The sequence below is a fragment of the Zootermopsis nevadensis genome, unplaced genomic scaffold, assembly GCF_977971745.1.
Source record: "Zootermopsis nevadensis isolate Lab colony 2312 unplaced genomic scaffold, Znev_1.0 Znev_ptg000019l, whole genome shotgun sequence".
NCBI classification, from domain to species: Eukaryota; Metazoa; Arthropoda; class Insecta; order Blattodea; family Termopsidae; genus Zootermopsis; species Zootermopsis nevadensis.
Window position 1 is genome coordinate 4799449 of NW_028259151.1, and position 23412 is coordinate 4822860.

Consider the following 23412-nt stretch of genomic DNA (forward strand, 5'->3'; position numbering starts at 1 on the left):
TATACACGTTGCTTAGATTATCCAAGCGTTTTAAAGCTTTGTCTTGTTTCATAATTGAAAAGTGTGAGTTGTATCAAGTTTGAGGCACGTTTAAAGTTGCTGAATTTCTTTTCGCTACGCAAAGTTGTGCAATTACGTAATTAACTGCTTAAAGCGCACCTTATCTGCCCTGCGATCGACCCAATTGGCGTGCACTTCACAATCTCAACGCTCCCTTCTCATACACTCGAATGTGAAACAGTTCATTATCCCTGAGTGACTATTGGATTCGTCCTGCCACGTGCGATCGTGTGGAATGGCAGATTAGACTGGCGAACAGTGCTGTCGCCTGTCGCCTCTACGTGTAACTACTCAGGTACTGTGGTGTCCTGATATTCAGCCAGTTGACAGGAGACCACCGTGCGTTAAACATGCATGTGCAGCTGTGTCGACGTGGACTTTGCTTTCAGTAGAACTACATTCGGGCCTGTTTACAAGAACTCCGTATGCATGGGAAAGGTCAAGAGCGGGTAAATAGATTCTAATTAAATTTGATATTTTAGAATGCTAAGTAAAATCGTCTTTTGTCATTTCAGCCTTTGACGCCAAACTTGTATGAGTGTATATGAGATTTTCTTGATGTTCTAGTCTTGTCACAGTAGGTCATTTACACGAGAGTGAATGCGTAATTTATTTCAGCAGAATATTGCAACGTGAAAAAAACATAAATAGTTGTCGATTGCTGTCTTCTCGGTTATTGCTAACTAAGGAATGTTGGACCGCTTACCTGTAACGTTGGGTTCGGAGCGGCTGCTTAACTTCGGCAGTAGCTGCAAATGAGTGGCTCGGGTTAGTTCAAGAGCCGACCGTCACGTTCGAGAGCCGCTGGCGTCTATTTCATACCAACAGCCACCTTACTGACTGAGATGTCTCGGCTCTTAATGTTAGAACACGAATAGAAACTCACCATTCCTGGTTCGTTAGTCCCTAAGCATGATATTAAGCCAAATGGGATGGACGTACAGAGTAGCGTGATTTAATTTTCCTGCCCCGTTTGTCCTTATTTGCTTTTAGTGTGTAATCATATTAAACCAACCCAGCTCTTCGTGCTGACCTCCGGAGATCTTGGACAATGGGTTTACTGGACCTAGGACAGTTGTTGGAATAGCAATAATTAACTTCAAGCCAGTATCTATTATTGTAACGTCGTTCTGCGTGCTTGAAAGAGGGACTTCTGCTGGTAGTAAGTACACTGTGCCGTACCTTGAGGCCAGTGGATCTGGTAGTGACTCATGGCATGTTATGGAACATTCCGTTTCGTGCCAGTTCAAGTGATCGTTTGTAAAAGTAACGTGTACATCCCAAATTAATTTATCTGATAATATCGACTTTGAAGGAACTGTAAACTGCACAGAAGAAATTAGAGGTGCGATTTGGTATTCTCGATGGCTTCCGTCTGTTCGAGAACGTCTCTCTGTTTCTGCAGTAAAGAAGATGGATGTCTACTGGGTTTTAACGCCGTGTTGTCTGATTGTTTAGCATCACCCTGATGATGGATGCAGCAAGGGGTTCTGAAACGTTGACAAACTTTTCCCAGATTGCGGGCGGAAGGCCTGACATCTGTAGAGATGGTGGAAGAACTGTGATAGAAACTGGGTTATAGCTAGGGCCCGTGGTGTAGGGCAGTGGTATTCAACCTTTTTTGTTCGCGTACCCCCAGATATAATTTCTCTTCAATTTTGTACCCCCAAAGTTGTTGGTGTATAATTCAAGTTATACATGGTATATAATCTACATCTAAAATAAATTAAATAAATTACTGATTATTCAGTGTTTATCATAAAATAATTTTTTTTTTTTAAAATTTCACGTACCCCCTAGGATGTCTTCGCGTACCCCAGGTTGAATACCACTGGTGTAGGGTCGTCCTTCAAACTCAAGTGCGTTCTCCGTGGATATTTGTAGAAATCTCTTCTATGATGCACCGTGTGTAAACAAATTGGGATGTACAATCGAGGCGTTAAATGGTGGTCCCCCCCCCCCCCCACAGCACTTTGGGATGGGGCCCCCATGTTTCAAAGGTTTCTCCTACTTTCTCCGTTGTGCCGAATAACTGTAACATGGATGTCGACCGTGGGTTAGACTTAACACCCGTAATTCCGACGCTAAAGTAAATATTTACTCTGTAAAATCAAATAATGAGTTGTTTAATCTTTCTGGGACCGTTACTACGTTTTCTGCCAACGACTTTGGGAGTAGTGAAACTCCGCGTTGAATCTAAATAAGGTAATATGCCTGTTGTACCGCACAGTTGAACGTAATAAATCAAGAGGAGTTTGCGCAAACGATCAGTTGTGGTCTGCTTAGCTTTACGCAGCTTAACTACAGTAGTAAAACGTTGTTATGGTCCTGCTTGTTAACTACGTCGTGATACACCCTGTCTGTTTTTGATACTGTAATTAAGTCGCGGTTGTGTGTTACAGTTTCTCGTTTTATTTAATCTGGAACTTCCGTAGACATTTCTTAATTTATTGTTTACTTTTAGATCGTTAATAATTTTATTTTATTTTCAGCTGTCTTCACTTTGTAAAATTTCAGCTTTCTCTCTTTCCTTGGTTTTTCACTGTTCTTTGAAATCGATGGAAGTTACGTGTTGCTAACACGGAGTTTTCCTCCGGGGGCTTCCCCGGTTTCTCCGTGGCATCCCAACAATTACTCCATTCACACACAGAAGAAGGCAATGGCAAAACCACTTCTGGATCATCTGCCAAGAACGTATATGAACAGGTCCCAGTCCGAGGAAAGGATGGAAGGATCCTGTTCAGATGGATCTGTCGTCAGACATAACACTAAATAAAATAATATATAATAATCAAATTACGTAATTGTTTTACAATAAACATTACGTCTCGTCATTGTTCTGTAATTGGATGATATTTTCATTTAAAAATCTAGAGTTTTGATTTTGGTTAATTAATGATATTTTATGTTAAAGTTTACCAAACTTGAATGTATCGTATTATTTATACGAGAAGTAATTTTGAAAGTATCAGTGGGATTCGAAATTAACTCTCGTATGTAAGAGTTTGGCAGAGTGTGACTCGTCTAAGGTGTCAGTTCGTCGTCACATTAGGTGTAACTGTTACAGAAATGTTTGGCCTAGGGATGTTTCGTGTGATTCGCTTTTTGCTGCCTCAAAATTCTGATTTTCGATTGACATGGTGTAACAGATGCCTTCTGAAAGGCAGTTAGTTAAACGCAGATTTTTACGCAATTGGATTTTCTGTCTGTTACAATCGTTTCCCATTCAGAGTGAAGTAATTAGACGTAACAGAACAAATATTGATTATGGGTCATAGACATTACACTTATAATTGTAACTGTAGTTTGGAGGTTTCGGATTTTGTACCGTGTGCTATCCTCTTGGTGGTTGTCAGCGTTTCGGTGAACTTATCGCCTTCATTTCATGTAAGTTATTCCAGAATATTGTTAGCCACGTACAAGACTGCTTTGCGTCGTAAAGACAGAAGATAACACTTCAAATACAACTGTATTTCACGTGTCGCTTTATGATTTATTTGTGTTTGTCATGTTGAATCTTGAATTGTGATGCTGAATTATTTAATTTGACAGACACGTTAATATAGACGTTAAGCACGCGAGCCAAAATTGCAGGAACAAGGAACACGTTTACGTGGTTACCTCTTTGAACTTTGCCTACAAGTGCTTGTAACTTCAGTTGCCCAAACTTTGTCCTTTTGTTGCGCGGGCAACATAACAGCTTAGCCCGTGGCCCTCAGGCAGAATGCGTGAAATTAACCTTTTTCATGAGTGACAGAACGGCTTGTGGTAGTTGTGAAACACGGTTGAGTGAGTTTGTTCTGGAGTGTCGTCGGATGGGACAATCCCGTTGGAGTACTTACAACGTAGCTGACATTTATTCCTTTGGTGCGTCCATACTACTAATGTTGGTCTGCAGAGACTTGTGTCGGTAACTGCAGCGAACCTTTTGACCCCATGACTTTGTGAAACCGTCCACATTGATTGAGACACGAGCTCGATCACGAGGTCAGATAGTCTGGACGCACGTTTCCTGAGGGAAACTGGGCTCAGCTAAGAGAATCTGCTTAATGGTGAAGATTTTTCTGATGGCCTGTCCATTTCCGTTCTTAAGAAATTAAAACAAATTGTACAAATTCATTATGCACCATTTATTATGTAATCAAACCAACCGATCAATGTTACTTTTGATTATAAGAAATCTTAAATTCAATTTGGATTTCTAGAATCGTTTTATACGTGTTTAAACACATGCAAAATGATATTTGTTTAACTGTTCGTTTATTTGTGTATATCTTACTGATATTTGTTGGGTGATGATAAATGTTGACTGTGTGGTTTAATTTAATATACTGATACTTAGTTAACGAATTATTTTGGATAAGTAAATTGTTATCATGAGTTTCGTATAGGCTGAAATACCAAACAGGGATATTTATTTATTTTTGCTTAAACGATGCTGTCAATAACTCTGATGATTAGTGAATGATTAACAGGAAAGGACGTGGAAGGAAACGGCGAATTAAAGCCACAGAGCTCTCAGGAGTACGAATTAGTGGAACGTGTCTGTTTTACAGCGTGATACATTTATATGTGAATGTATTAAATTAGGTTTCCCTAATTGACCAGCAAGACCGCCACGGTGGTCTAGCGGTTAGAACGCTGGCCTTGTAATCCTGGGGTCTCGGGTTCGATTCCCGGCGGTGCCCGAATTTATAACTTGTGTTGGGCAAGGCCGTGGTCTAGGCAACACAGAGTTTTCCTCCGGGGGCTTCCCCGGTTTCTCCGTGGCATCCCAACAATTACTCCATTCACACACACAGAAGAAGGCAATGGCAAACCACTTCTGGATCATCTGCCAGGAACGTATATGAACAGGTTCCAGTCCGAGAAAAGGATGGAAGGATCCTGTTCATATGGACCTGTCGTCAGACAGAACACTAAATAAATATAAATAAATAATTGACCAGCCTGTGTCTTGCTTTTGGTCATTTAGAGACAATTTTACCAGCATTTTCTTGTTCTTTGTGCGCAGTAAACTCTTCGACATCATTTTGCTGTGCAATGTTAAGTAGTTTCTATTGCATATTCCACCTTCTGACATCAGACGAATCCGTGAGAGCGTAGACGTGTTTCGAAGATGTGAAAGGAGATGCTAAGGCAATCTTTTACATTAGGAATTACATAAAGGGTGAGGTATTTCTGACGTGGCCTCGCATTGTTTTGCGTGTTGATGCGGTTGACTGGTCATAATTCCCATGGCCGTTTACATTCAAATTATTCAGTTCCTTTGTATGATTTCATGGAGGGATGACTATATGGTGATGTAGGCACTTCGTAAGCCAAGCGTATGATGTCATTATAACGTAATTGTCAGTTAGAATTCGGTTTTGAGAATGTGTAGCTTTGAATTATATGCAGTTTTTACCCAGGCATTGTTCTTAAAGTTCTTCTACAGTTATCATTTGTCTGTATGCATAAAGCCTTACTATGTTCATGTTGGAGGTAACAAGATTTGAAAGTCGTGCTCTTTGTAGTACACAGACATTTCAGAGGCGTTGTTCATGCTACATCACTGAGGCCGTTGTTACACTAATTTTATCTCGGTTCAGTGTTGTATTCTATGGTCGTTCTGTAACTAATGTTACGCGAAATAATTGTTGCGTCCTGAGTCCTACTTGCTGTAATATGATCTCATCATTGTTGCAAAAACTGTCTTCGACAATGTGATCTGATGTCCATTGTTACACAGCAGTGGGACTTGTTGGATCTCACTATTGCCCAACAATGGATTACAACACTAAATTAATTATGTGAAAATAAATACATTAATGTGTTATAGTAATTATTTGGTTAATTAAATCTAAACACCGGAACATTAATTTACTACAATTTGTAAAAACGGGAATTCAATAATTAACAAGTTGTTATTAATACTTTTATTATTAGAAAGAAAACAATTGTAATAGGATTGGCAACTTTTAATAATGTTGGTAAGAAATATATAAAAAACGTCAGGTTTTATTGTACTAGATTAAGTTTGAAAGATGATTTTTCAGGGAGGAATGCCGTAAGGTGTTACGCGCTGCATTGCTAATAATGCTTACTGGTGTTGTAACAACCGAGGACATTTCAGAGCGATCTTCAACCCTTTTTTTTATTTATTTATTTAGTGTTCTGTCTGACGACAGGTCCATATGAACAGGATCCTTCCATCCTTTTCTCGGACTGGGACCTGTTCATATACCTTCTTGGCAGATGATCCAGAATTGGTGTGTGAATTGAGTAATTGTTGGGATGCCACGGAGAAACCGGGGAAGCCCCCGGAGGAAAACTCCGTGTTGCCTAGACCACGGCCTTGCCCAACACAAGTTATAAATTCGGGCACCGCCGATACCCCAGGATTACAAGGCCAGCGTTCTAACCGTTAGACCACCGTGGCTTCCCTTCAACCTATATCATCACACATGATTCAACCATTTTAAGCAAAACAAACGATAGCAGATATTGTGATGTTATTAAGAACGAAAAACCTCACATAGCACAACAGGCACCCTTTTTTGTGACTTTTGAATTGCTTCCTTTTTGCTGGGTGGAAATTTCGTGTTGTAAATATATAACGTGTCCTTCGGCCTATCTATAACTTGTAAGACGATTATTAAAACACAAGTTAGTCAGCAATAATATTAAGTGTTGTGTCATTATTGGGCGAATTTCTTCTGTTTTAAGAGATTAGATTAATATGTTGACGGAAATCGTGGTATGTTGATATGTTTTTATCTTAATATTCTCATTTATTTATAATTAAAAGGATAAAATATACAAACGCAAAACAAGGATAAATGGGATAACAGAACTTACGAAATCCGCCTTACACATTCTGACGATTGTATTAATGTGAAGATTTGGGTACTTTTTGTTAAGATGTTTTAAAAAAGCAGATTACCTCTCGTTCTGCGGCACAGATATTTTAAAATTCGCTGTATGGAATATCCATTTCAAAGCTAGATTTCGTAGGCTTATTTGAAATAAACTTTGTGCGTAATTAAACTTTAGCTGGCATAAAATCAGTCCATGTGAATGGACTGTAATGATACAAAGTGAAAATCGTTTCATCACTGTGAATCGCTCCGGGATTTTTTTTTCCGCGGACTGCTTAGGAAACGTTCAACTGTCGAATCTTCAGGTTAGTTGCCTCCAGATCTTAAAAGCTTCCCTCCCGCTTGTCTCACAAAACATTTTATGTCCCGTGTATTTTATTTTTGACAGCTTGCACATTCGTTATTTTTTCTGTCAACTCTAGGTCTTCTTAGCTCATATTTTTTATCTTGCCTCTGCAGAGTAACGCCTGAAAGAAGTTGTATAGTTATTTACGTGTTTTTCTAATGTCAACATATGAAAAGAGAACAGTTCAGAATGCAGATAATTTATTGCATATTCCAGACAACATTAGTTCAGTACAGTGTTTGTGCTATTTCTGACTCAAAAACAGATTAACTTAGAAAGGATGCAGATTTTCCACACGAAAGATCAAATTACACTCTCTTGAAACGTAATATCCGTATCCAAGCTACAGGAATACATTATCGCGGTGTGCACGAATTTTGTGTAAAGTGGGAATTGTATTAGGCTGATAGGAGCAAATTTAAATTTATCCAAAATATTTTCTATTTCAGAGTTAATTAAATTTTATCAAGTAGTTTTGGGAATACATTATCGCGGTGTGCACGAATTTTGTGTAAAGTGGGAATTGTATTAGGCTGATAGGAGCAAATTTAAATTTATCCAAAATATTTTCTATTTCAGATTTAATTAAATTTTATCAAGTAGTTTTGGGAATACATTATCGCGGTGTGCACGAATTTTGTGTAAAGTGGGAATTGTATTAGGCTGATAGGAGCAAATCTAAATTTATCCAAAATATTTTCTATTTCAGATTTAATTAAATTTTATCAAGTAGTTTTGGGAATACATTTTCGCGGTGTGCACGAATTTTGTGTAAAGTGGGAATTGTATTAGGCTGATACGAGCAAATTTAAATTCATTCAAAATATTTTCTATTTCAGGTTTAATTAAATTTAATCAAGTATTTTTGGAAATGAATCACCGCTAGACTTACAAATTATGCATTCTCTTGTGCAAATCTGCTTTATATAAGGAACACATAAAATGGTATGGGTATGTGACCTTACGTCTTACAGTCTGTGCATGTGCATGTAAGGAACACGTGTTTATGCACGTGTTAGTGGTACTCCTTAGTTATGATGTATGTAGTTTAGCTTATTGAATGGTTTATTGACTTCAAAAACTTAGGTATTTGATGCTAGAGGAGTTCATGTCTGGAGTTACACTCGTCTATCCCACAACTTAATTCAAAATATGACCTTACCCTTTCACCTCAAAATAATTAGCATTAACACTTTCTCTGGTGTTTACTGACTGAAGGCTGGTGACACGTAATTGCATCGTTAAAATGAGGAAAGAACTAGCGACATGAACGTCCATTTTAAAAAATGGAAGTTAGCAGAAACCTTCAATTATATTTATTTCCTCATGATGGCGGATAAAAATAGAATATTATCTACACAAGAGTTTCTATCGGTTCGTCCAAGCGATTGATTCATATGACACGTGCCGATTCTGTATCGACTGAAGAATTTATATGACATTAAATTGAAGGAAAAATGATGAATAGAATTAACATAATTATTTTAAATATTTTAGTCATAAGATTTCTGAAGAAGCATAGTAGAATTATGAATGTTATCACTTTTCAAGTGTTTACTTCCTGTGACTCTGAACTTTGACCCCTTCAGGCGTGCGAGATAAGCAACTTCCATACGTTCTTGTGTGTTGTTCGCCGATTCAGAGATGTTTACTTAACAGACAGTGAAACTCTCATATCACGTGTTGGCTGTTTCCTATTTTCGCCTGCATTTTCCTTCCTTAACCTAGCCTCACGGTGTGCGTTCACCTTAGATGCAGTCATTACGTATTCTGAGTCCGTATTTTCGTTTCCTTCCTACAAGATGCTAAGCCTTTAGTTCGTGCATTTGATGATGGTTCGTGGTAGATGTTCCGTCGCTGTATGACTGTCATTCCTGTGTCGACCGCTACACAGCTGGAGCGCTGCATGATGTCCGTGATATCGAGAAAGAAAACCTTCGCACTTCTTTGTAGACCTTCTTGCAGGTATAGTCGGCGCAGTAGTTTTTGGCCGGTGGAATTTTCAAGGGGAAGGCTAGGAGCGAGTCACTTTTGCGATAGTATAATGCTGACTGCACCGAGGAGCTCGTCTGACTGAACGCCCAAACAAAAGAAATACACTGACCGTGCCACCTCAGGTACACAGAGTAGGTCCGTCCGCCAGCTCCGCTAGCTTCTCCACCGGCTAACAACTACTATGCCGACTATAGACCAATAATTTTGAAACTAATTCATCGGAGAAGGCCATTTAACTGTATTTACTAATTTATGTCGATCAGACGGTCACTAGGAATATTTTCAAACAGACACAGGCAACGAAGTGCTGTCATAAACTCTTTTCTGCATTTCACGTGTGTACGAGAGAGACGCTCACAGCGCCGAGAAGCTGAAGAAAAGAGGGAATTGACCCTACGCTGAATACATGCTTACATTGCTGTCTCATTATTTCACTGGCAGCAACTTAACGCCTTCATTATTATGAAAGATAAGTCGTGACCCAAAATATGGAGGGAGCTAATTAAGTAAGTATCTGTGCTGTATTAATTGGATACATTGTTAGCTCACCTCAAGTAGGAGGTTATGTTTGTTGAGAGGAGATGCGGTGTGGAGCTTTGGTGGTGAAAATTTTAGAGTGCATTGCTGTTAAGTTGTCAGCACTTATTTTTTTCTAACTTCAGTATCCTCGAATACCAATCACGCTGTTGTGCTCTGAAGGTTTATTCTCGATGTATCTGTTTCGAATCTTCGGCAATTTACAAACCGTCGTGACTGATGGAACGGAACAGAGGAAAGGTTATTGAATTAGGTCGGTTTTAGAAACGCGTATTGTGAAATGGGAAACACTGTCACTTCAAGTAATAATAATAAAAATAATAAAATTCGAAAGACGCTTGTATAAAATTTATAATGCCTCTCGCGAAATCTGTTTAATGCATGTAACACGTATTATGAAACAAAGTGTATTATAGAAATAGCTGCTACACTTTGTACCTCAGGGACAAGGTTTGCCTCAGGTACATAAACGTAAACACCGTGTAAAACTGCGAACAGTTGGAATAATAATAATGGCCGTGTTTTTAGCACGAAACACGTGACAACGGCATTTGAAAATATAAACTTTATGAATAGCTTTTATGCTCGAGTAACGTTTATGCCAAAGTTACTGAGCGTAAAGTTACTGGGAGCTTTGTTGACACGCTACGCTTCGCTGTGTCGTGCGTTTATCGGTTTTGTGAGATATTAAATCATAAGTTGCAATCTTTGTAATTTAACGTTATCGCGTTTTTTGATTTGTGATATGATTGCCCGAATTTCAGTTTTGGTTTTCTGATTTCCAATACTCTTACCCTTGACCTTCGTAAATTTGTAAGTCAAGAGAGGAAAAAATCTTTGCATTATGTTGGAATGTATTTCCTACCAATCTGCATGGCAGTACAATATAACAGGGAATTTAATTTATTACTTACTTATTTATTATGTCATTTTTGTGACGGGTCTCGCTGAAACGACATACAACTAAGTAAACCGACCCTAATTTAATGGCAGCCCGATCTTTTGTTGTATGTATTCTGTTATTTTAATGGTAAACATGGTGACCAGTATGAGAAGGACAATGCTAGGACGAGGATGCAGCACAAATTAAGAAAGTAATTTCTACTTCGTATTTATCATCGCTAAAATTTGTTTATTTTTGTCTGTTCTGTATCCTCGGTACATTTTAGTGGATAAATCTCAGTGAAACGTCATATATATATATATATGTTTAGATTCTTTTATTTGATGTTAAATTGCTGTTTCACTTTTAGATTCAACCAAGAAATACTGGTCACCATGTTTACCATTAAAATATCCATTCATGATCGTAACCCTTATTTTTAGGCACGTTTAAGGAAGATAATCGAAAACCACGTATTAGTTTCGTTTTGTCCTTCCGTCCGAATGTACGTTTTCGAGTTCGGTCATACTTGGTTTGCCCGAGTCATTTCGTTTGGGTTTCGTTTGGATAATTTAAAGATATAAATTAATGTGTATGCTGTTTAGTCTCCAAAGGCCTCTTTACTGAAGGGTATATATTAATCTTTTTCGTACAGTTTTGACAGACTTTGACAAAATTTGCTTTAACGGAACTTATTTTATTCTAGTATTAAATGTAAACTATATACAACATTCATTTTAGTTGGTTTCAAGTTACGTATTACTTAAGTGTCGGAATACATTTTTGGAATATCTCGTTGAAAGGTAAAATATATTTAGCAAGAATTACAGGTGCCTACAAAATACACGTGCTGCATTTTAGGCCTCTAAGAGTGCACCATCGAAAGCGTTATCCGAGCTTTGTCGTCCTGCCGTAGCGCTGATCCATGCTCGATTTGCCACGCATTGCACAGACGTCACGTATAAACGCAGTTCACTTGTTTTAATGTGGCTCGTTCATCATGTTAAAACTGTTTTAGTTTAATAAAACTACAGCATAAAATGGGATGTTGGTTTACATGCACACTTTGTTTGAGGTAACTGCCGTTACATTCTTATACAAAATACCGTTCGTGTTGTGTTCCTTCAGTGTCTGGTGATAATCGATATTTGCAGTTCGACTTGTGTTAGATGCGGGAGTGAAGATCGATGTTGTTCATGGCTACCCGATGTTCATTCACAAGAATGCACGAAAGGATTATCCATTAATATAACATTTATTGAGCGTACGCAACCACTAGAATGTTATAGTCGTTAAAACGTCACGAGCAATGAGGCAGTAATAATCGATTTAATTATAGTCACAAGACGAGAGCGTTGCTTCGTGCATAATTTGTGTGCATATGAGATACGGGGTGGGGTAGTTCAGCGTGTGAAGTGGTTAACTGCTGGCAGGATTTCCGGGGTTGTATTCTCGCCAGGAGTAGGAGATTTTTCCTTTCGTCACCACACAGCTACAGATGGGTTCTGTTCACTGGGTACAGAGGGGTTCTTTCCCGGAGTTGAAGTTCTTGGAGCATGAAGCAGACAACTCTGCTCGATGCAGTGCCGAGGTGTGAGTTGGTTGATGTCGCTTTTAGTTCCAAGGACCAACGCTACGTGCGTTCATGACGTAACGCGTATTTACAAGGACACGTGTACGGAACCTGAGACCAAACTATGCACTAGCCATTAGCTTGAGGGTAGAAAGAAATCCTATATGCACTGTATACTGTGTAAACTAAAGACGTTACTGACACTGGAACCGAGACAGCGAACTTTAGCAATACAAATTAGAATCATTTTGTAAAAAGTGTGAATTTGGTTAGTTTATTTGTTTATTTTGGTTATGTTTTAATTAAATGTTGATTTTTTTCATGTCCTAGACAAGAAAGCGATTTTATTTTTTGCGAGTATACTGTAATATAATTTAAGTCTGATAGACTTCTTGCTATCGTAATAAATTTTATCGAATATTATATAAATTGAAAAGTAATAAAATTTTTGATTGGAAAACCGAGTAATTCTTGTTGATATTGCCTCTGTGTGAAGCTCCTAACTGCGCATGTGCAACGGAGCAGGGGTTGTTCTATGGAGCGGATATTAAATTCAGCGAATATAAACATCCACTCTCCGACGTGATATAAACATTATCTAAAGCTACCGGTATATCGCGTTATGAAGCTGAAATCTTGTTCAGCTCTTTTACGGTTTCTGCTAATGTATGCGCTTATGATGTCGCATGACGCGCGTATATTTTAAAATGCTTTCAGATGTTTCTGGACGTTGAATAGATATGGCTGTGGAGGAGTGTGGACACGTCTGGTACAGACAGGCTGTTGAGACCAAGGTCATTTGCTCGCTTCACACATGTCAGCTTTTCCACTCGTTACAGGATTTGACTACACGTTTTTCTGTCTGCGAGTAGTGAAATGATCCATCATAATTCTTTGAAATGTTTTATTTACATACTGATATAATTCAGTACTTACACTTCCTGTTCGTGGATCCAGAAAAGAACATAATAGAACAGATTCATAACATGTTTAGTTTGTGGAAATGACGTACAACGCAAATACTGCGTCGCTGATGTACAACGAACCTCGTCTTCCAGAGAGTAAACACATTAAAGAGGTGAAGTTTGTAAGGAGTGACTCCCACTTATCAGTATTTTCAACAGCTTTGTGTTGAAATAACGTAGTATTAAAGAAATTGGCTGGGATGCGACAGTCAAGTACCTTACACATTTAACAGTACTGTTACAAGTATATATGAATGTTAATTTAATTTTGAAATCTGAAGGACAGTATTTTATTATTATAGCCACGGTGGTCTAGCGGTTAGAACGCTGGCCTTGTAATCCTGTGGTCCCGGGTTCGATTCCCGGCGGTGCCCGAATTTATAACTTGTGTTGGGCAAGGCCGTGGTCTAGGCAACACGGAGTTTTCCTCCGGGGGCTTCCCCGGTTTCTCCGTGGCATCCCAACAATTACTTCACTCACACACAGAAGAAGGCAATGGCAAACCACTTCTGGATCATCTGCCAAGAACGTATATGAACAGGTCCCAGTCCGAGAAAAGGATGGAAGGATCCTGTTCATATGGACCTGTCGTCAGACAGAACAGTAATGGATTTGTACTTCTGTTACCGGCACCCTGCATGTAAGGGTAAAGGGATACGAGTCCTTAAAACGTAATGAAGTTCTACAAATTTGTGATAATGATTTTTTTATGGCTACCAGGCCTGTGTTTTACAATGTCCGTTGCCTGAGGTAGAAAGTTTTATGATATACACGCCATATACATGTCATTATATTGAAATTTGTATGTGTTTAATTTCGATATAATGGCGGTGATTGGTATCGAACCCCAGATCTTCTGAATACCAGGCTGGCATTGTACTCTAACCAGTAGAGCACAGTTGTGGCCCACCTGAAGAAGGGAGAGGAGCTCTGGTAGTGATTAGTGTATTCTTGTTTTTTTAAAACGAGTTTTCAGGAAACGAAACTCGGTTTTCGGAAAGTTCTCACAACTAAAGTTTAGGTCTGTTGACGTTTTTTAAACGCAGTCCACAAACTTAAGGCTTAAGTTTAAGCTTTTACTAAATTAAACGTAATATGAAGTATAAAGTAGTGGTCACATTTCGATTTTTGGACTTAATACCTCTTCATACTGGGAAAGGCAATATTTTCTCGCAGGTTAGAATAAATCGGTGGTCAACTAAACGAAGTCAGAATCTATATATAGAAAATACGCATACAAATAAGTGATTAAATTTCATATTTGAAGTTCTTGCAGCTTCGCCACGTAGAATGAAACATTTGAAAGACACTTGCCATCCGAAGTTCTTCCCAAGTCTTGCTAAATGATAAATTATATTTTTACGGCGTCTGCTATGAAGATGGATGTCTTCTGAGTTGTTGCGCCATGTATTGTGATAGAATTGAACCGACGTTTCAGAGGTACTTGCCACCTACGTTATCAGGGCTATTGAATACGGAGCCGGTAATCATCTCTGAATCGTCTGTGAATTTCTACCACATTACACGGGCAACAACCCAGAAGACAAGTCATCTTCATACTCCCCGCCTTCAGAACCCGATAGACACCTTGTCCATTTACAGTAGACATGTATGTATGTACACATACAAGAATCATAACTGGTTAGTTGATTTCAACATGGCTGCACGTATATTTAGTTTTGTGCCTTCCTTAAGCTTAGAATTTTCTCAACTTGAGATTTTATGTGTGCCTGCCGTAATGTGGTATTGTAAATTTTACTGTATGTTTCACAATATAATTTTGTCGCTGCATTATACAAGGGGCCACTATACCACGTACCCTTGAAACCCATTTATCTATACAGCCCTATGACTCCCGTATGTTCGTAAGCGCTAATAGGTACTACACTTTTAGGCGAAACGCTCCAAAAAAATACCCTTCTCGTACTTCAATATCATTGATGGAAGCCATCAAAGGCTTTGGCCTTCAAAATCAATTCCCGTCGCCAATTCAATTTCCTCTTCCACACATTTCTGCTACCTTTCATGTCGGTGAACAAGGACGGACGGACGGACGGACGCTATGTCCTGTGTTGGATCTTGTATTGTTTGAGCCACCCTTAACTCCAATTTCTTCTGCATGATTGAACTAAAGTGGAGGAACTGGTTTGTGAGTCGGTATAGTTACTGGCATTGACTAACAGACGACTTTCAACATAGTATTTAAAATTTACTCATATAAATATGTTTTCAACTGTTCACCATGGACATAGAAGTTTGAAAAGTTTATTTATATATCTACTTATGTTTTCCATGGCGATTGGATTTTGCTTGCTTGCTGATTCGCCTGTGACTCATGGGAAGAACGCGCTCAAGTCCCGCCCACGTCAACAGAGCGCCGGCCGTTCACGCAATGCAAGCACGCCCCGAGTCTCATAAATTGTATACCCGGTAGTTAGTTAATTCTTATGTTTTCTATTCACTGAACGTACAATGCTTAGAGAAAACTAACCTTATGCGTTTTATTCACAGTCGGACCTCCGGCCTTTGTTAGAATTAATGCAGAAGTGCAATGTTTTTTTGAAACACAGACATCGTAACAGCGCTCAGTGAACAAGAATGTGCGAAATTTAACAGTTCTTAGTCGCCGTGGTTCAGCAACAGAACATCGCGATGTAGTAGTTGCTATGTGTGCCACTTATTCAGGATTTTCATTCAAGGGTTGAAATCTCAGCATCCAGATCGGCTATCTAGGCGGGATTTTCTTGGTATTCGTCGGTTCTTCCAGAGGTAGTACTGCATCGTTCTTCATATTTTCATATTTACTGTTCATAATCGTCTTATGATTCTTCTTCGACACTTTAGAAACAAGTTTTGAAGTTGACGTTATTAAATAAAGCAGTAAACAAAAGAAAGTAATGTAATTGGTGTTTTTAACTTTTTGTTTGCTTCGAACTTTATCTCTGCTGAATTCTGAGTGCAGTATATAAAATTTTAGAATCGAGTTATCACTTTTTCACTTATATGACGTAGTAAAATGATGGGAAATTATCTTTGATGCTTAATTAAGCACATGCCATGCATACGTAGGGGGAGTTGAAATATAGCTCGATGCTCTTTCAACCCTTGTATTTACTGGAGGAGGACGGTTACCTTGTCCCCCTTGATGTTTTAACCCTATGGTATGTCGCAGGAGTGAGAAAATCCTGTCCTGCCGGCAATTGAACCACGATCGTCCATCCCGTAGACTAGTCTTTGTATTGACTGAGCTATCCCAGCTCCATCGAGATCATAAGCATTTTTAATCCATTCATTATTCGAATCAGTCTTTAGTGACCCTGATTTAACAGTTTCGCGGTTAAAATATTTATTTTAAAGTGCATTTCACTGTTGTGTTGAAGTGGGACAAGACACTTCAGAATTGTGATATTTTTGATGTAATAGTGAATGGTGGGTGAGGAACTGATCGTGGCCTATTTAAAGGCACCCGATATTTTCTGGAAATGTTGAAGAAACCGGAAAGAAACTGTAGGAAAACCAATAAATAACATGACATGTTGCGATGTGCTCAGTGAATTATTGTTTTTATTCTTTATTTCAGGTGGGTGTCTGCAGTTCAAAGGTCACAGCGGCGAAGAGATTCAACCGGCTGTTTGAGAAAAACAGGTAGAGTGACCATGCGAATAGACAAACGATTTTCAGACGCATTCTCGTTTCTGCAGTGCGCCGTTAAAATATCTTCGGCCGTCCATGCACATCAGACAATATGAGAAAGGTTGAACGAATTTTCATGAAAATGTGCGAAATGTTTCTAAAATCTGTCCCTACATTTTTGCAAAATTGGACAATAACTGACAGTTTACGTGAAGACTTTCATGTGTCTGCGCTCCGAAGCGATTCGGTCGGGAGTTCCCTAGTCGTCATCGAAGGTCAGATTCTGGTGAACGCGATGTTCAGACGTGCTTAATAGCTAACCGAACCTCTTTCTTGTTTGTGGTACCGAGCTGTCTGTTAACGGAGCGCGAAGCCAACCACAACGCCATATCGTGCCGAGATTAAGAATGAGTAGATCTTTAACTCCACACTTTTCGTGTTGTGATGTTAGGCGAAAATACTACTTTACGAAGGATGTTAACATTGCCATTATTCGAGTTATTGTGGTCCTGTTGCAGAGATATCGATTTTTTCGGATATCAGCCGTTGTAAACGTTTAATTGGTGTTACCAGAGATGAGCTGTACCGGGAGCAGGTGATAACATCGACCAGAATTTGGAAATGTTGAACGATTTTAAATGTGAAACTGACTATAAACACTGCATGTGATGTATTACATACCTCTCCAGTCTTTATTTAATAAATTGCTCTGACAGTGTGATTGTATGATTCCCAGTGGAATTGTGTTATGCAAAATAAGTTGCTGACTGAATTAGCCTACCTCTACGGTCAGGAAACGTATTGTAATGCATTTTGTTTTATTTTAATAGAAAACTTTTTTTAAATCAGAAAAAATCCTCTGCTGTTAAAGTTGATAGTTTTGTTTCCTGTTTCTGCAAACTTTTCGTCGCCTAACAAGCTCGCAGGCCTTTGAACTTGCTCGAGGTGTACAGTTCGCTAGTTAGACCTCGGATCACAACGGTAACTTTCATAGTCGATAAATGGACCACTTTTTTTTAAAAAAAAATGGTTACGGTATTTTTTTTTCCATTTTAATGACCGTCTAACGCTTTATCATAATATAGGCTCTGCTAAGTTATGTTGTTATTTTGTTTCCTATAGGCATAAAGGTGCGTCTGGGGAGTTGACTGTACTACCTTTTCAGGTGACAGTCATTCTGACAGATATTTTTAAAATATTTTTTTGGTGATTAATCTACTTAGTTGGTTCTGGGTTCGATCACTGCCGTCGCCTTTAAGGTTTCTTACATACTCCATCGAACCGAGTTCTTCCTGAGAAGCTAACAGTCGCTCAGCCACTCTATAAGTTCCCAACATTTTATGGAATCCAAAGGTTAATTACCGTGTTCACAAGAGCCCGCCACTGGTTTCTGTCATGAGCCAGATGAATCCAGTCCATACCGTCACATTATATTTCTCTGATATCCATTTTAATATTATCCTCCCATCTACGCCTAAGTCTTCCTAGTGGTCTCTTTCCGTCTGGTTTGCCCACCAGAAAACTATATTAATTTTTCTTCTCTCCCATGCGGGCTACATACCCTGCCCATCTCATCCTCCTTCACTTGATCTAATTATATTTTGTGAGGAGGAAAACTTGTGAATCTCCTCATTATGCAACTTTCTCCAGCCTCGTAGCAATTCATCCCCCTTACGTCAAAATATTGTCTTCAGCACCCTGTTCTCAAACACCCTTAGTCTTACGTTCCTCCCTTAATTTCAGAGACCAAGTTTCACACCCATACAAAACTAGAGGCAAAATTATAGTCGCAGCTAAGCTTAAAATAAACGATTCTGTACCATACCGACAATGCCCGAACTATTATTAATACAAATTTTTTATTAGAAAAGTTTTATAACCACTGAACTATTATTTAACTGTTTTTGTACTGAATGAATACTTGGCCAGTGATGTTGTGTGTCCACGTACAATCGAATGACCTGTTGCTTTAGGTTTTCATAATTCAGTGGTCCGGGCGGATTGGACTGGTTGATTCTCAGTTGTTTGATTTACTTGCGTAGCCGACGGACACTCGCTTTATATTCGGTGTACAATAGAATGGCCGTCGTGTTAAACTGGCCCGTATTAATAGATGATGTGACTTTCCTAGCGTTGTAACCTGTACACGACTAGGTAGCCTATAGTTAGGCTTCCTGCACGCGATTCGAGGAAATACAGACGAAGTCAAATGCTTTAACTCCAAAACAACATAATTGATTTATTTGATACATTGGATTTGAGGCTCGCGTCAAAAGTTATCGTATAGTTTTGTTTTTGAGATTAGATTATTTAAAACCTCATTGATGAAATACTTAATAAACTTGAAGAAAGTCTTAAGTTTAAAAAAAATAATTGCACGAAGTAGAGAGATAGGCCTATTGTCACAAAGACTTTTTTGTGGTTGGTCAGTGACAATTTTTATACTCAGGTTAAAGAAATTTAACTTTTTGTTTGAAATTTTTCAAAAACAGAACAATGCTGGTATAAATGGGGAGGCGACCCATGAACAGTTCGGGAAAACGAAAGTGCAAACTAGACACGGGATTTAGCCTACATTGATTCAGATCGAATATTCTAGCGATTAAAGGTCGATATCCTACATAGGCCTGTTGTATATTTGTGTATTGGATCGTCTTTGATAAATTTTCCTAGGAAGATAATTCTACTGCAAAGAACTACAATCTTCATTTTTACAGTCTTCTGTTAATCTGTGGCACTATAACTTACTGCTTCTTATTATAAATAATTCGGTAATAAGTATTTTCATTTTGTCAGTGAAGTTTCTGTAGCAGTTAAGGCGGAGGTTATGTTATGTTAAGAAAGTATTTGTTTTATAGTTTTTATTTTGTTAATTTTCATTTCATTTTGTAGAAAGTTTAACGCTGGTAATGTACGTATGCGCATCAGAAATTTTGAACCAAAAGTTGAGCGTTTAATGTCGAGTACCCTGAAACCATAAGGTGGCTGCTACAAACATATTTAAACAGCTACCAACACTATTGTCATTTATGACGAAGCGATGTGTCTTACTGAAACTGAAGAAATCGTGATGCTTCAAAAGTTCACCGTTCGTAAGTTGGTATTCCTTTTATATTAGCGACATTGCGTCTTAGCTGTGTGAAGTATAAATTGAAGATGGAAGAGAAATTTCTTTGCCTTTGGTTTGAGAAGGGATTTTTCCATTATAGTGTAGCTCATTGATTTTCGGACGGTATTTTCTCCACCCATCCCCCCCCCCCCCACCAATTGTATAACGTGTCGTCTTGACATTTCAAATCGATATTCTAGCAGTGCAGCCTGTATACAGTTCAGCTTATTCTGTTGCTACATTGATTTAGTTTCCGCGTGTGAGAGGAGTCTAATTTTTTATTTGTCTTGTTTTTATAGATTATTTAGAAAATCGAACGCCACGGATTATTATAATAAATTTTGTCGTGTTGCATGCGTGCCCAGGAAACCAAAAATCTTATAACTGTGTTTACTGGCTTTCTGAAACAAACGAAATATGTTTATATGGTGAATGTTATAGATATTCTCTGTGATTAGACGCGTCAATGTTGAGTCTAATGCCAACGTTTCATAGACGAGCTGTGTCTATGTCGCTATTTCTCGGCTTTGCTACAAGTTTCAGTGCAATGAGATTTGACGGTTTGCTGGTGACACGTATGAAGATGCTGTCTGCAGGGATACAGCACCGTGGAGGCATAAGCTTCTCTGGAATATCGGTCAATGTAGTAATCGGCACGAATCTGAGTGACCTTGAACCAATTGCGCAGTCGCTAAGGCCATATCTAAGCTGAAAACATCGTACCTGTCCCACTGACACCAACATCCAGTTGTAGCGTTTTAAATTTTACAACCTGTTTCTTTTATTACCAACATAACAATTAAAAACGCACTGTTACCGCACTGACTGGTTTGCTTTCACGCCAGAATCGAGTGCTGTATGCCAGAAGACAGCCATCTTTAAAAAAACACTTTAATATTATCTATATTTTGAATAAAATTGTGTCATGTAGGAAGGGATTGAAACGTCAACATTCTCCCCTCTTCTCTGCCTAGTTAAAACCAGAAACTAGATTGTTAAGATGGCATTATTTATGAGGAAATGTTTTAATTTTTTATGCTATCCGCTGTTGGCTGGACGATGGGTAGAACATACATTTTTTATTCACCACCGTGTCCAGATCGTATATAGCCACTCAGCTGTTTCTCCAGTGCGTATCGGGGACTTGGGAATAAAGCGGCTAGAACATGCACGTGACGAATCACGACCATCTGGTGCTGAGATAAGGAATGTACCAACATTCCCCGAACGTTTTCATTGCGTGTGCATGTACTTTGATTCAAACCATAAGGCTAATTTATTTACACTTGGTACTTTTCCTGAAAGAAATTTATTAAAGCTGTTGCATTAGGAGCCAGCAAATCGTTTACAAGTGGATAGCAAAAGACGATAGTTTATTAGGCGATAATGATCGGAACTGATAACTTTTTTTTCACTTTCCCTGTGAAGTCGAGTTGAGAAAGTGTAAAATAACAGTAACAAATGGGCTAGCAAGTCCACGTCTAGATAGGAACAGTAGATGAACCAAGTTGGGAGTTTATACAGGTGTCTCACTTCACTTTCCACTTGAAAGCCGGTAGCAAGTCCAATAAAATTTCCCACTGCAAATTAGCCAAAAGTATACTAATTTGGAACTTAAAATGAAATTATCAAAAATATCGTATCAAAAATGGATTTGCAGCACGCAGTATTAATTACATTCGCCCGGGATGTGAAACAGACTCTGACAATCAACTTTGTGTGGGCAAATTACGGTCCACGAACGTAATTTTATCTTTTTATTGGAACATTGGCATACCTGGTTCCCACTGTGTATAAGAAACACCTCGAAAGTGGCTGATGGGATTTTAGTGAAATGTGATATTAGGAAGTTGTCGACTCACGTAATTTGTGACTAAAATCATTCAAAAATAACGTGCATTGTACAAGTACTGCGCACCGAAGTGACTGAGATGGTAAATTCCCTACCTACATTGGTTACCATTCGTACTTTTCTTACCGTGGTTACTGTAGTGAGCTTAGTTAAAGGTCAGATTCTGACTAACGTGAAATAATTTTTAAGCTATGCGTGGATTTTACAGTTTATTTTCAGTCCGAAACTGTGTTCGTAATAATTGTGTCATAGTTCATGATAAGTTGATGAATAAGTTTGTTTGCTCGTGAAGTTTGGTTATTTTGTGTCACGATGAATCTTAGAGTTAACGACTTGAGTGCTCATGAGTTCAGGGTGACGTTTATGTTTTACGTGTCGTTGCAGTAGTCTGTCTGCGTGTGGAATAATTATTTCTAGGTGACAGGAAACCAGTGAATTAGGCATTATAAAGCATCACAGCTTATTGCACATTAAAATACTTTTTGTAACAGATATTCGTATACAAAGGCTTGTCAGTCGCTTGCAGGGTAGAGGAGTACACCTGTATAACAACACCTGTCAGTGATTAGCGATAATACGTAATAAATGACCAGTGGTGTTTTGGGCAAATCATGAAGTAGTGAACCGTTTTCGGCGAATTTCGGCGTAGGCGTATATCCAAATATGTGGATTTGAATACATCGTGTTAAGGAAATTAGGTTATGTACGCTGTTGCTCAGAAATCTTAGCAGAAACGTCTGTTTCTATGAATTATGTTTGTGTTGAAGTATATTGATGCGACTTATAACTAGTAATGTGAAATTAATTGTCTAGGACTGTGTTTCCCAACCGGGGGTCCGCAAGATGTACCCAAGACGTCTGTGAAATGACTAGATTCTACGCAGTTATTTATTTTTTATGCTGTATTGGTGTAAGTTTAGCTTTTTTAATCACATTTTGTTTTCCACATGGTTATAAAATATGACAGAAACTATGAGCCTACCGTTTATCTGTATTTTAGTTAGTCTGGCTATATTCTGTTTAATCGGAACGCACGAGACATTTTATGGAGGTTCAGAAACACTGGTTTAGGATCTATGGGTATTCCCCACCCAGTTACGTCCGCGAAAACACATATAGATATTCTTTCAAATTTAAGCTGTGCATAAATTTATATTATGTCATATTTTAATATAGAAGAGTGACAAATTATGGTTGAGCTTCGTGCAAAGCTTTGTCTGTATTTGACAGATAATAATCAGTATTGAATTCATCCTACAGTTTTTGTGGCATATCCAAGCCTTCTGTTAGTAGGTCGAGGGGTCATAAGAACAGGAATTTAAAAATTATATGCTTCACTATTTTTTTGTTTTTTTTTTTAAAAAAAATTACTGTTGGAAAATTAAAAATTAATTTCTACTAAAGTTCCTTTGTTGAATGGTTTAAAGTCTTTGAGGTGAATGGACGTGTGGAAAACATGTTTGGTAATAGTTTTCATGGAAAACATAACAGATTTTGTATACCAGTGCTTACGTTGAAGGTTCGTAGTGTATTAAATGCATAGTCAGATAAATTAAGTTTTATTTGCATTTGTAATCAGGTGGAAAAGAGCATTTTCAT

The 23412-nt window shown here is 38.4% G+C and overlaps 1 protein-coding gene and 1 long non-coding RNA gene across 6 annotated transcripts in view; both read left to right on the top strand.

Annotated features, from left to right (window-relative positions):
- Positions 1-23412, top strand: part of Rbfox1 (RNA-binding Fox protein 1) — a 351925-nt gene that overhangs the window by 20800 nt on the left and 307713 nt on the right. The gene's annotated exons all lie outside the window — the stretch shown is intronic.
- Positions 284-17578, top strand: LOC110836849 (uncharacterized). Its single transcript, XR_015535863.1, has 3 exons — positions 284-509; positions 16800-16864; positions 17371-17578. It is a non-coding gene; the product is annotated as an uncharacterized LOC110836849 (long non-coding RNA).